General features: G+C 37.3%; 1 long non-coding RNA gene across 3 annotated transcripts; it reads right to left on the minus strand.

The window, feature by feature from the left end:
• Positions 1–218: 218 nt before the first annotated feature.
• On the minus strand, positions 219–4,515 carry LOC109196749 (uncharacterized). Of its 3 annotated transcripts, none has more exons than XR_002058114.2 (6): positions 3,357–4,515; positions 2,547–2,656; positions 2,296–2,355; positions 2,108–2,198; positions 1,784–1,941; positions 219–1,145 (listed from the first exon to the last, which is right to left on the minus strand). It is a non-coding gene; the product is annotated as an uncharacterized LOC109196749 (long non-coding RNA). The 3 variants fall into 3 exon arrangements; XR_002058113.2 differs by having other exon boundaries at positions 3,352–4,514; XR_002058112.2 differs by having other exon boundaries at positions 2,547–4,513.
• Between the last annotated feature and the right edge of the window lie 9,366 nt (positions 4,516–13,881).

Here is a 13,881-nt window from a genome sequence, read left to right on the forward strand (position 1 = left end):
TGGGAACAAGCATGTGTTTTGGCTCAATCTTAATTACATATTTATTTTTATTTTCCCAGCTCAGCTGGATCTTTACCAAAGAACCATGGTTATTAAAATATGGAGTGATGGGGGGAAAAAATCACCCCGTAAACAGTTGTAGGACTGCACTTGTTTTAAAGATATGCACAACTAACGTTGTTTTGAAGTTAAGCATATTCAGAAAAGAAGAGCATAGCCTACACTGTAAAAAAAAAACTGTCAAATTTACGGTAAAATACCGGCAGCTGTGGTAGCCAGGAATATACCGTGAAAAAAATGTGGAATCTGTAAAAGACAATACGGTATACTGGTTTTGTAACCCTAAATTTTAAGGTAGACAACGTATTATTTTACCAAAATCATGATAGAAAAAAACAAATATATTTGTCAATTATACAGCAATTTAATGTAAAAAATGCAACTTTCCATAGCTTTTTACGGATATTTGCAGTAAAAAAAAGGTTATGATATAATAATATTTACAGTAATTTGTTGTTAATTTAACAGTAATAGGATAGACCCTATTATTGTAAATAACTGTAAAAATAACAGAAATATGTTAAACCTTATTAAAACCTTTGACAGTAAAAAACACAGTGAAATTGTATAACAAATTACAGCATTTTATTTTGACCAGATACATTTTACGGTAAATTCCTGGCTACCACAGCTGCCGGTATTTTACCGCTAAAAATACAGTACAATATGAGGAACATAAATGGTTTACCGTACATTTTACATTTGCAACCGCTAAATATAGAAAAACCTAAAGATGCTCATATATAGCCAAGGTAGTGAATATTACTGATAAACAATGAGAAAATTTGACATACTATTTGAAAACAGACTAAACATATCATTTTCTCTATTCCTACAAAACAGCATAGATCTTGAGAATACAGCATGTGTCCATATATATGGCTGGTAATCCATAGAGGAATGAATAAATATGAAACAAAATATTACCTGGCCCTGACCTATCAACAGTAATGAGTCACTGGGTCCTGCCTTGGTGAAGGAAAGGACTCAGTGGAGTTTCTAATGCGCATGGTGTCGAAGATACAAGCTCTGCAGGAGTACTTCAATGTCCATCAGGAGTTCACTTTGGACTGGCAGGATCCCCTCTGCAGCAAAAAATGGACAAAGTTTGATCAGTGCTTGAGCAAAATGCACAGAAATGAACAAAACGTGCTGCCAAAAACAGATCTAATGATAAATGATTTCTTAAGTGTAAAATATACAGTTCTTAAAGGATAGCTATTGTCAAAATGCAACCTGGGCTGTTTTTTTTTACTGTAAACGAGACAAACATATATCTAAAAGCATAATTACGACAAACAAGCCGTTTTTGAGATTGACCGTGATTTTGTTTTGTGGTCAATAGCCAGTGAATGGGAATACTAGGGGGCCGGGGCATAAATTTGAGCGCATCAAAATCGATACAGTAAAAAAAAAAAAAAAACAGCCCAGGTTGCGTTTTGGCAATAGTTATCCTTTAAATCTACTTATGTAAAAGTGATACATAGACAACGCAGCCCTAATCACAATCATAATTTGTTGGAAAACGTATTTAAGTTTTCTATTGATTTATCATAGAACTTGAAGTTAATGGCTGAATGCATGGTGATGAGACCTATCATTCAATCTACATTTTATAGCATATGAAACTGCTCACCTGGACATGAACCTGAGCTCGGCTGATTAAGATTAGTGTCTCCTGTCCATCTTTCTTTAGCAAAACTTGAATAATACCACTGCTTACCTCTTATTGAATCTTTGGGTGCAGACTTAATTGAAGAGCCTCGTATAAACAGGCAGGGTGTGATGTTTAGGGAAACCAAAGAATACAGGCGCCATCATTTCTGCCAGAAGACTCATGGGGTGCAACGAAGCTTTCATTGTGGACTGGCTAGATACCTTCTGCATTCAGAAAGAAAACAAGAAGGGCATACACCATAAACAATAATAACTGACAAAAATAATGAGACAAGAAATTAAAGTAACAAAATAAGTGCAAATCAAGTTTCCCTGTGTTGCAGTGTAGCTGAATGTTTTTCAACAATTTGATTTACGGTAAAACACATACCAAATATTTCCAGCCAAGGTTTGTTTCAATCTTCAGCATGTTTTTCCTGCCATTGTCTTGAAACTGTTTCATCTGTCCCTCTCATTTGATGCTGTTTACAAAAACAAAACAGCAATATTGTAAAGGGAAAAAGGAAAATGAATTTAATGGGAAAAAAAAGAAAAAAAGATTATGACCTGAAATCTCACCATTTCCTGAGAGTCACAGGTCCTTTGAGTATCCTTATGGTTTCTGCTCAAATTCAGTGTCTGAAAAGGGCAGGAACAAAACAAACCTTTTTAATCATAATAAAGACAAAATAAGATTTAGAGACAGACAACAAAGAAATGTGTAAAATATCTTCTTGAATCTGTTTACTCCCTCAAAGATATCATGACCTAGACATGGTGGCAAGCCTGGCATACAAACGTTGAAGTATTTCAGTGAATTGAACACTGACCTGAACTTCACTCCTTCGACGTCTGGTGTATTGTCAATCTGGAGGCGATCAACAGCAGAGTTGTAGTTCTCTTTGGTACGTTCTGGTCCACACAGATTTGGGTCAGCACCCTGAAATTCAGATTTCGTTATCAGGCAGTACCTGCAGAAGTACTTTGAAGAACTAAAGTTTTCAGTGAAGCCACCAATACAGTGAGAACCCAGATTATCACCAGCAATGCAAAACAAAGTTCCTTTGACTCTAGTTTCATCTGATGCAACAATCCCACTGTCCTCCAATTCTTTCAAGTCTGCCAGTAATTCAGAGAACACATTAGCATGACCAAACTCTTTAAAATCTTTCTCCCTGCACAGTAAGACAAGAGACATGTGATCTGTGTCTGAGCGTACATGAAGTGGCAAGTTTGCCACTGATGCATATACAAATAATACCTTGTGTTTTGTCCTTGCAGAGCCTAAAGGGTTAACGACTTCAAAGGCATCCTGGTAGAGTACTAGCTTGAGACATGATGGGTTTTGACCAAAAAAATCACGTAGCCCCTTGATGACTGAACTACCTTACCAAGGAAATTACAGGTTAACATAACTCCATGTACTTTGGTAATTCCTCCCTAGCGAATTAAGCACGCCAAACACAGAAACTAATCCAGAGCAATGCTTCCCTCGTGACACTAATGCTAACTCAACTCACAAATGCTAACTAAATTCACAACCTCACTCATAAAAAACGAACTGCTAAAATTATCTATAAACGCTGGGCTGGTGGATTTTTATAACAGAGATAACTTGAAGTTGCATGTACTCACCTCACCTCGAACTAATTGTAAGCTGCCAGGATGTCTACAAATTCCGAAGATGCTGTGGTCCAAGCAGCAATAAATGGAGCTAATATACGAGTTCAAAACTGTGTCCGTTAGCGAAGCCAACTTGAGTCTCCTGCATGAAAAAAAGAGCGGTTGGCACACAGCTCAGCAGCGCGCCGCGCTATTGGTCATTTTCAGGTGACGTCATCCCGCAATGTAATGTCGCTCTTTGTTTCTTTAGGAGGAGATTCGAATTTGATCAGAAGTCACGTCTGCAGACCGCTGCAGCCACGTCTTGCCTTGCTTCCCCTTTTTTTGGTGAAATGGTTCGCTCATACTGCACAATGTTGCTACCAGAATTTTTTTTTCTCTGCAATTCGAACGTAAAACGTCTGTACACAGTTTACCAGCAGTTTAGCTACCAATCAACAGCGATCACACAAACTCAAAATTTAAGGCGGACCCACTTAAGGTGGTCTGATAATATGGCGTGAAACACAACAACATAAAGTTGTTTTAAAATAATAATTAAAAAAGATTATTGAAATCAATTTTATTCACAACCATGAACTTTATTTTTAACATCTTCTTTTGCTGTTGATTTTTTTTTATCAGAAGGTTAACAATGATATACTGCAGGCCTAACTTTTAATCTGTATATCAGTATCTGAATTTTAAAATAAAAAAAAATACTATCAATTTTATTGTCTTTCACTGCTGATATTTGCTTTTTTTTTTTTTTAATGGTATTTACTGGTTGTATTATTACGGTGGACCCTATTTTTTAACATCTTGCTTCTGTAAAAATGAATGTTTTTGTTTGCTTAAAAATTTACAGCTTTATACTGTGAATTCCAATGTGCACAACCCCAAAAGATGTAGTTTTACTCAAATAATACCGTAAAATCTAAGTTTTTCAGACATTTTCAACATTACAATATTTAATTGTAAAATGTATGCATATTTATTTGTTTTCACAGACAATATTTATAATTTCAACATTTTATTACAGTAAAAAACAAAGTTTTATCCAGTCTCACAATTAACGGTTATTCAATCTATTTAATACAGTAAAAGGAAGTTTTTGGTTTTACGCTCCATTACCGTTGGAATTTGACGGTGTTTTGCTGTATATTTTACTGACTTTTGTTACAGTGTATGTTATATGGAAAAATATATTGCATGTAAAAGTGAAATATTTATAAATGTGTAAATACACTTTTTTTTTTATAACTGAGATATTAATGGTAGCACCAATGCTATTTTTGTCTGTTATAGCTTATATAAGGAAAATGTAGCACTCTAAAACTAGAATTTAAGTAAAGTGGAAATAATATAGTGATTCTTCAACTCTAATAGAGAAGATTTGCTTGTCTCTTATTAAAAAAACCAAAATAAAAATAATTACTGGGCCTTTTATCCAGCCAGTCACTTCTGTGTCCTAAACAAGCTGTTTTAGCTCCCTTTCCTTCCTTTCCTTGGGCTTTAACCCAACTTTCATTTGATTGTATTTGATTGTCTTTACTTCTCCAAACAGAAATTGGTCCTAGTTGGCACTGCCTTAAAATGTGCAAAGCTTCTGAAGACACCCCCTAATGTTTGTTTTTTTAAATTCTCAGATGGAAATGTACGGTGTGCCTGAGAGGTTAAATGCACCGCAAATTAAGAAAACACCAGGAACTAGAAAAACTCTGCAAAAGCACACAAATCACAACGGAAGTTGAATAAAAATAACTGAGACAATAAGGTTTTCTCTATTTCTGTTGTCTTTTGAGTGCTTTTGCAGCATTTTTCTATTTGCTGGTGTTTTCTTATGTTGCATGTTTTAGAAGGCACTGTTAAAATTGTAAATATGCCCATTGCCTTTGAAATCATAGGTGAGCCATTCAAGTTCAATGATCAGGACACGACAACCGACGTGTTACTTTGAACTTGTGGTTCGCCTCTTTAAACACTGCATCAAATGTCGTGTTTTTTGGGGAACAGCGTCTTCTCTCTAATGTCAAACAGATCAAGGAATAGACAAATGAGTCATATCTAATATCTAATGAGTCATAACTCATATCTAGTATGTCCATACACAACTGTGACATTATTTATGTATAAAAAGCGTTTCTTACAAACTCAGTTTGTGCTTATAATAACCTCACCCAAGTGACAAGAGTTGTGTGCTTCATATCCAGGGGGCTGAGACTGAAAACTGCCAAGTCAAACCTAGCAACAATACTCCACAGTGCTCCAAGCACACACATATGCACACAAAAACACAAATATAATGCAAAGACACACTTAAGTATTTCACAGTGTGTGTTTGTGTCTGTCCAAATGCTTCATTGTGCAGGTGGGCACAGGCACAGATTAAAAACGGGCAACGTATCAAAACAAGGCTATGCCCCTGCCGTTTATGTTTGCTGCACAGGCTTTTTCTTCGAGGCGTTTGAAAGCCAGTGGGTATTATTTTTAATGATTGTTTATTGAAACTAATCTGCCACCCTAATCAGAGGGACCTTTGCAATCTGTGCGTCTGGCACTTTTTTCTGTTTATGCTGCTGGCTGTTTATGTCATACCTAAAAAGTATATATCAGCCAAATGCATTTTCAATCACTCACGAAATGGATAGGAATAATTACGTAAAGCCTCACGATCAAGTCCAAATGTTGCACTCACCTTTTCTGAAGGTCACCAGGAGGGTTGAGATAATGGAACACAATCAAGCAGATACAGCAGAGACTACATCCAATGATACTAAATGACTCATAGCGGTGACAAAAGGTTTGACGGAGCAGGTTTTTCACTTGAATTCATCTGAAAAGGCATTTCTTTTGCTTTGAGCAAACAAGTGAATCAATTTTGTAATCTTTGGGGTAACTCACAAACGCTTGCATAGAAATACATAGTTCCATCACTGATTGCAGACTTTTTTGCACCTTGTGTTTGCTGTTTATCTATTGAAATTGTCAAGCAAATCAAAAACTCTTTGAGTTTGTCGTTGGCTGAAAATGTTGACACTAGACATTTACTGATTCCAGCATAATGGGCAACTAGAGACAAATGGAAAGAAAACAACTTGAACTCTTCACATAATGAAATAGGAAGAGTGGCAGAGGCACACATCTCCAGACTTTAAACCAAACGGCAAAACTTGCCTTTTGAATTTTTATTTTGCACTTTTCCATTTCAGAACTTCTTAGTTAAGCTTATAAAAGATATATTTTGTGGTAAAAGGTGTTTTTTACAATGTCAGCTGCCCCTTAGAGGTCAACATGCCATTCTTCTCTTGTATTTTCTTTCCTATAACAGCGACAAGACCACCAAAAAATATTTTGCCACAGTGGCATGGCATCCACTGCAGAACCCTGCTTCTCCTTCGTCTGTATCCACAGCTTGAAAAAGTGACGGCGGGGGGTTGTGAACAAGTTTCAGTATGTGATGAGATGTGAATGAGATTCTGTCTAAGATAAACATGCCACCCATCCATGGCTTAACACCTATGAGACATACTGAGCTTATGTGTCAAGCCTCCTCCAAGTTATTCCCTCATTTTTCATTCCTTTATGGCTGACTGTTGGTCATTATACTGGACATCCAATAATTCAGTAGCATTTTAATTGGTACTCAACCAAGCTGCCTCAGTAATGGTTGTGTTGCTTGTCATCACTTAAGTCACTGAATGTCACTGATATTCCACAGTCCCTTATGATACAACCAAAACTAATTTCTTTCTGTGTGATGGCCAACGTTACTGTTAGAGTTAAGGTATATTCATAACTTAGGGTTAGGTTGCATCTTAGTCACGTGCTAAATAGTCATATTATGAGAAACTAGGAACTATGTCGCCTTTCAAATTATGCCTACATGGATTTTGCCTTAAAGTTTTCTTTTATAAGATTTCCCTTTACATATGCCAAATATGTAACAATCCTACACTGTAGGGTAAATGTGAACCTAGTAATGCATTATCGTTTTTTTCTTTCTCACTCACTTGTATACTGTGCCACTCCTTTTTAAAACAATGCCAATACTGGGGTTCATAATGTTGACAAAACTGTATCAGTGGTGCCTTATTACCCTCTTTAACATATTCAAACAAACCTCCCTGAGAAATCCTGATAAGCCCTCCAGCTTTAGCATTTATGTATATATATATTTATATACTGAGTCTGTACTTTTTGAAATGTGATGAAAAGTTTTTCTATGGAAGCTCCTTGGCCGTCCTTGGTCAAGTCAGGCCGTGATGAATCATGCATTGGATCAAAGTGGAGCTGCCATCCTCGCGGGGGCACAACACTGTCTGCAGTCGCTCCCTTTCCACCTGGCTCTCTGCGTCAGCGGCCACAGGTTGGCTTCCCTCAAAGGATGTCACTGCCGAAACTGTCCCTTGCAAGACCAAACCCAGCAGAAGTGGGTTTTATTTAGTCCTCTCAAACGACAAGTCTCTTCCTCACTCCACTGCCTCTGCAGCTGGTACTTGTTGGCGCCCATCTGTTAAGGGTATTGTTTATGTGGTTGGTGATCCGGAACTCATTACCATCCCACCTTCCCCTATACACTATTGTTCTTTCTGCTAATATGGAGACTCTGATGCAATCTGTCTTGCGGTACAGTATGGAGCTGACTGTTTTGGAAAGGATAAAAGAAACAAACATTCCAGATGCTGAGACCTGTTTGAGGAGGAAACAATTAAAAGCCCCACAGAGAAGTTGGATTTTTAGTGTAATGTCCTTGAAAGAGGCAACAGCTAAACTTTATAGCTGAGAAGTCACTTTAATCCAAAGGTTCTCAAACTTTTTCTGGCATGTACAGCTGGTTCAGAAGAAACACTTCATACACCATTTCAGACAGCAAAACATAGGTGTTTAATTGCTATAGATATATTCAGTCAACTATACAGAAAAAGGTTCTCTGGTTATTTACCAGCCCCACAGAGGTATCTCAGCTTGAAAAAGCAATTTTTTTAACATCCCTTCACAAACACATTCCGATTTTACGGCATTGTCTTAGGGTTAAAGTTAGAATATGGCTTGGGCTTAGTTCGTGGTAAGGGCTGGCATTTAGATCATAGTTAAACATCCAATTCATTTCATTTCAATTTAATACAATTTTATTTATATAGCGCCAAATCAAAGCTTCAAGGTGCTTTATATTGTAAGGTAAAACCCTACGAGTACAGAGAGAAACCCCAACAATCAAACAACCCCCTCTGAGCAAGCACTTGGCAACAGTGGGAAGGAAAAGCTCCCTTTTAACAGGAAGAAACCTCCGGCAGAGCCAGACTCGGGTAAAGACAGCCATCTGCAATGGCCGGCTGGGGGTGAGGGGAGGAAGACATAGCAAAAGACATGGTGTGGAAGCGAGCCAGAGATTAATAATTATTATTAACTGCAAAGTGGTGTGTAAATACATGGTCACCGAAAAGAAACATAAGCATATGTCTTCCAAATGTGATACTGTTAATGTCTTAGCAAAAGTAGTCAATCAAATGGTGTGTGCATACCCCTCCCCCTTAAACTATGCATTTGCAAGTCTGCTAAATGTCATCATCAGAAAGTGAGCTTGATGATTCGTGCAGACATCTGGATTCCTATCAGTTTTTTTTAACTGCACAAGTGCATAACATGGCGCGAATCACAACTCTGCATGCGTCCACATGGCAGACTTCAACTAGACTTTTAAAAGTATAAAAGGAATGACCAGTCAGCCATGATGTCTCCAGCTGGTCATGTCCCTCTCCATTATAAAATCAAGACCTTAAACACAGAGTACACAGGCAGCACTTACTGCATGGGAAATACAATTAACAGATAACTTTTAGCCAGAATATGATAAGTGCATATCTAGATGACCTCAGTTGGCACTGGATACACTTGGATCCCCAGCAATACATGAGGTAAGACAAGAAGTGGATGGCCAGACGTATTTCTCAAATTATTAGTACATAATGTTCCTTATAGTGCTTATTTTATATAATCACCTTCTATAGTTTATTACTCAATAACAACCATTTGATAATGTCTGATCACTTAAAAAAACAAAATACTGCACTGCCTTGTTCTACATAAGAAAGTCTGCAGACCACATTTAAACACTAATGGACACGTTATATACAGAGTTTTGGTATGGAAGATTCCACAGTAGTGTCCATTGTACAGCAGCTCTGCCTTCATATTTATTCATTTGAACATTGCTTGTAAGTATAGCTCAGGCTTTTAGCTCTGTCTCCTTGTCAGAGGGCAAGGTAGGCGTGGAGCATTTATGTAGATTGGGAGCTAAGTCATTAATTTTTAAATTTACTAAAATGTCTTATTGGATGCATTATTCTATTATTTTCATGGTTACAAAAATATGGCAAATTTAATGAATAAATATGTTTATATGGCATTCTGTCTTAGTCGGCATCATATTATCACCTCAGTGATGTTCATCAGTATTTATTTTTCTTGCTTTGCTTAATTTTAGAGGAACTTGAGGACAGATGGTAGAAATGTAGGTAATCCACATCTAATGCAACCGTATTTGAATATGTAACCACTGTTTGGAGGTTGAAGGCTTTGGAAAGATTAATTGAGCAGCATGGTGGAGCATTGATTAGTACTGTCTCCTCATAACAATCATGTTCCTAGTTTGAATCCCCACTGGCTGGGGCCTTCATTTGTGTGTGGAGGTTGATGTTGTTCCTGTGCCTGTGTGGCTTTCTTCCTACAGTCCAAACACATGAATGTGATCTCAGTTGGTCAGTAGGTGTACTGAAAATCCATAGAATAAATTGCTGCATAATGCTAAATGTTGCTTATCGTCTGAAACACTCTGAGTGGGCCGTAAGACAAGGAAAACAGCATATAGATACCGTTCCATTTCAGTTGATTACAGCAGAAATCACATTACTCTACAACTCTTTACCCTTTAAAAGCCTGCTAGGATTAACCCTTAAAACTCTGTTCTTGAGTGAGCGGTCATATTTCAGGACCGCTTATAGAACAAATTGACTGTGTGTTTATCAGAAGTTAGTGACGGTGTTGTCTGCCTATGCAGCTACCATTGGAGAAATCCAAAAACTATTCATAGACCACTTGTCAGACCAATTGTTATATACTGACACCTATATATTGTTATATATAGGTGTCAAAACACGTAATTAAGGGTAGAGGGGAGGTCTTCAAATATAAAACCAGAGGTTTTGAGGACGGCCTCTGCAAAGATTAAAGTTACAGCTATTTTGTCTAGAAACTTTTTAAAGTGAGATATCAATTGCATAAGTGTCTTTTTATATCTGGAACATTTAAATAGACTAAATACACTTGATTTTAAAAAAAAATCAAAGTCTGTGGGAGAATACGGTATCGTTTAAACACGTGCAGTGACTGATTTTCTGATGCTGTACGTTTTGCAGTAATGATGCCAATAATGATGAAGCCATATAATATCTTTTTATATACTGTAGTATTGATGTATTAGGCCAACTCTACAAAGACCAGTAAACCTCAGAGCCATAGTAAGAGCCGCACTGCACAGCTGATAACCCATCCATTTTGTCCTCATATGGATGGAGTTACTCTAGTTTGCTTCATTAGTGCTGATCACAGTAATCAACCCTAAATGATGGGGTTATTGGAAAGTAAACTGCACTGTATTGATTAACCATCTATGCTGCATTTGATACAGCATACCAGTCTAATTAATGGCAGAGTGCCATTCATCGTAGCACTGTTTAGTTGTTGTCCTAGTAAGACTGAGGTGGGCTGTCTCTTAATGGAGTCAGCTCTTTCCCTCCAACAAACTTCACCAACTGTTCAGAAATCAACCAATTATTAGTTCATCTGGCTGCTGTCAGTAAGCCAAGATTCTGGGGTGTGTATGTACTGTTGTGAATACTCAAACTGCTCCAAGAGCAAATTGCCTCAATAAATACCGTATGTATATCTTAACAGGTAGTATTTATAAATTCTGCAACAGCAAGTCACCCAAGCCTTGATAGATGCATCCTCCTAGGTCGATGAATAATGCAAATGAAACTAATTCTTTCTGACCTAGTGCCAAGCCTAACACACATTTATATGCTTCGCCAGTGAATGATGTGTGAGATTCCTATTATGGAAAGGAAGCAATCTGTGTTTTAATAATGGGCCTGATAGACCTTGGCCTTCCGTTTCTTGAGAGGTTGGATGCACCTTATGTAACTTCATGTTGAATTAAAAGGTTTGACATGTTCTCAGGCATTATTTGAAGCAGCACTTGCTGTTTGTTTGTCTTGTTTTGAAAGCAGTCACATGCTTATTACACTGAAATAGCTATCATAGTGGAACTAATGATAGTATAATGTGGTGAGATGATTTTTTTTAACTGAGAATTATCATCAACCTTGCATATGAGCTTTTTCTCAGATCATGGGATGAAAGATTGGATATAGCTGCTTAGCAGCATCACATCCATTAGCATGAAAGATATATGCTCAGGATGTCAAATGAAAAGCAGTGGCTATGAACCAAATCCTGCTAGCTGGAAGTCTTAGTTATCAGTGTTCATAAGAAGTTGCATTCACTCCTGTAATAAATGAAGCCAATTTGTGGTATGTAATGAAATACAATCGTTATTGTTTCATTGGTCACATACCATAGAGTACTACGTGAACACTGCCAAATGGCTTTACATCCTACCTTATTCCAAGCAACAGATCTTTTTTACTGCCTGTGCTCATGGGTATGACAAATTGAAATTCTTATTCAACCATAATTTGTCGCAGATGTTTCTACTCCTCTTAGATTAAAAAGAGACCAACCATAAATATCTATTAGATTTTTACATTTCTAAGAGACGTGTGAAGATAAATCTTCATCAGCCAGGGATGTCCCACCTTCACAGAGGAAGGGGTATATAATAAAATTCATGTTAATGTTAGATAGGCACAGAGCAGCTGCCTAATACAAATAATACTTTCTACTAATCTCCCTATAGTACTCACTCCAAGACTAACGTACAAATTTGCCTTAACAATTAAAGATTATACTTTCAGTTGAATTTACCAAGTAGTTTTTGCAAGTAGGTGAAATTCTGCTCAGATTCCTATCCTGTGTTAATATTTTCTGATATTGCCTAAAGTTTAGTTGAACAATTTCTCAGGTACAAGCAATTGGAAAATAAAGAGGTGATAGCAGAGAAACGGAACCAAACTATAATGTACAGATTGGGGCTAGCTAAGTCAAAACTTCTTCAAGTAAAACATTTGTTTTTCCATGAGCTCCTTTGGAAGCTATCCGTCACTGAAGGCAGTGTTTGGTAGCCATAAGACACTGCATGGTTGAAACACCAGAACACTGACTTGTTGGCCTTTTTAGCTGTACTTAAGCCTGAGAAGTGTTGCTGCTGCTACTACTACCCACTAGCATTGAAGATCATGAGCCAGGCTAGAATTAAAAAGGTTAAGTTAATAGTCATATCAGAATTAGTTCAAGGACAGTCAGTTATCAAAAATATGTACGTGTATACATCTTCAGACTTTTGCCACATGTGGTTAAATGTGCTCAACAATGATGGCATTAGCATGATAAGCTATTCACACCCAACACTGCAAGTGCTACTAGCAGTATGCTCGCGTTTCCTCTGAAAGGTTGCACCTTTAAGAATGATAAAGAATTCTGAAAAGAGGTAATAGAGTAGAATATAGTTACATTTTTTAAATTAAACATATGAATAAATATAAAATAGTTTGGGCAGAAATCTCACTCAAGTATTTTTCGTTACTCAAAGCTAGCAAATTATATGAGTGTGCAGATTAAAAATAGGTCTATTATTTGCCTAAATCCAATTGACACGAACATGATGTCAGCCTAGACATTGCCTGTCAAGAGTGGTTTTCGTGCATTCAGCTAGGCATTCACTAATAGCATATGACAATCTCAATGAGTTTCCCAACTTAAGATTCCAAACCAAATAGCAGCACCTCGGCTCAGCGTCTGCTAATTTAGAAAGCCTGAAATCAATTTACAGCGCACAGTTGATGGCTTTGGATAGTCCCAGTATCTCTCGCCCCACTCATTCAGCTGGGACCTTTTGGAGAGGAAAGCGTAATTCAACTAGCACTCTATAAATTCTATTACATGGTGCTGGGTATGGCTGTGAAAGTGCTGTGTCTAATGAAGAGCTCGTAGTACCTGACAGCCTGCTTCAAGTTTCTGCTGCAGCACACCAATCAGAGCAAAAAGTGGTCTTCTCAGGAGAAAAAGCAAAAGGCAGGGTGCATGAGTGTGCTGGAGATAGATATAGACAATGTGTAGGAGACAAACTGTATGTTTGTTTTTGGACAATAAGCAAATGTACTTTAGCTCTTAGCATCCTGGACAACTCACTCTTTGATGAACTTAAGTGAAGGTATGTACTCTATAAATAAATAGTGCACTTGCTTCGTTTATTTAATACATTTTTATTGCTTCCGTTTTTTAAATCCCATGTTATAGTTATGTTTTATTAATGCCGTGAGTCTTCACGTTGAACTCCAAGGAGTTTTTTCTTGACGGAAAACAGATGACCATAAACAGTCA

The sequence above is a fragment of the Oreochromis niloticus genome, linkage group LG23, assembly GCF_001858045.2.
Source record: "Oreochromis niloticus isolate F11D_XX linkage group LG23, O_niloticus_UMD_NMBU, whole genome shotgun sequence".
Lineage (NCBI taxonomy): Eukaryota > Metazoa > Chordata > Actinopteri > Cichliformes > Cichlidae > Oreochromis > Oreochromis niloticus.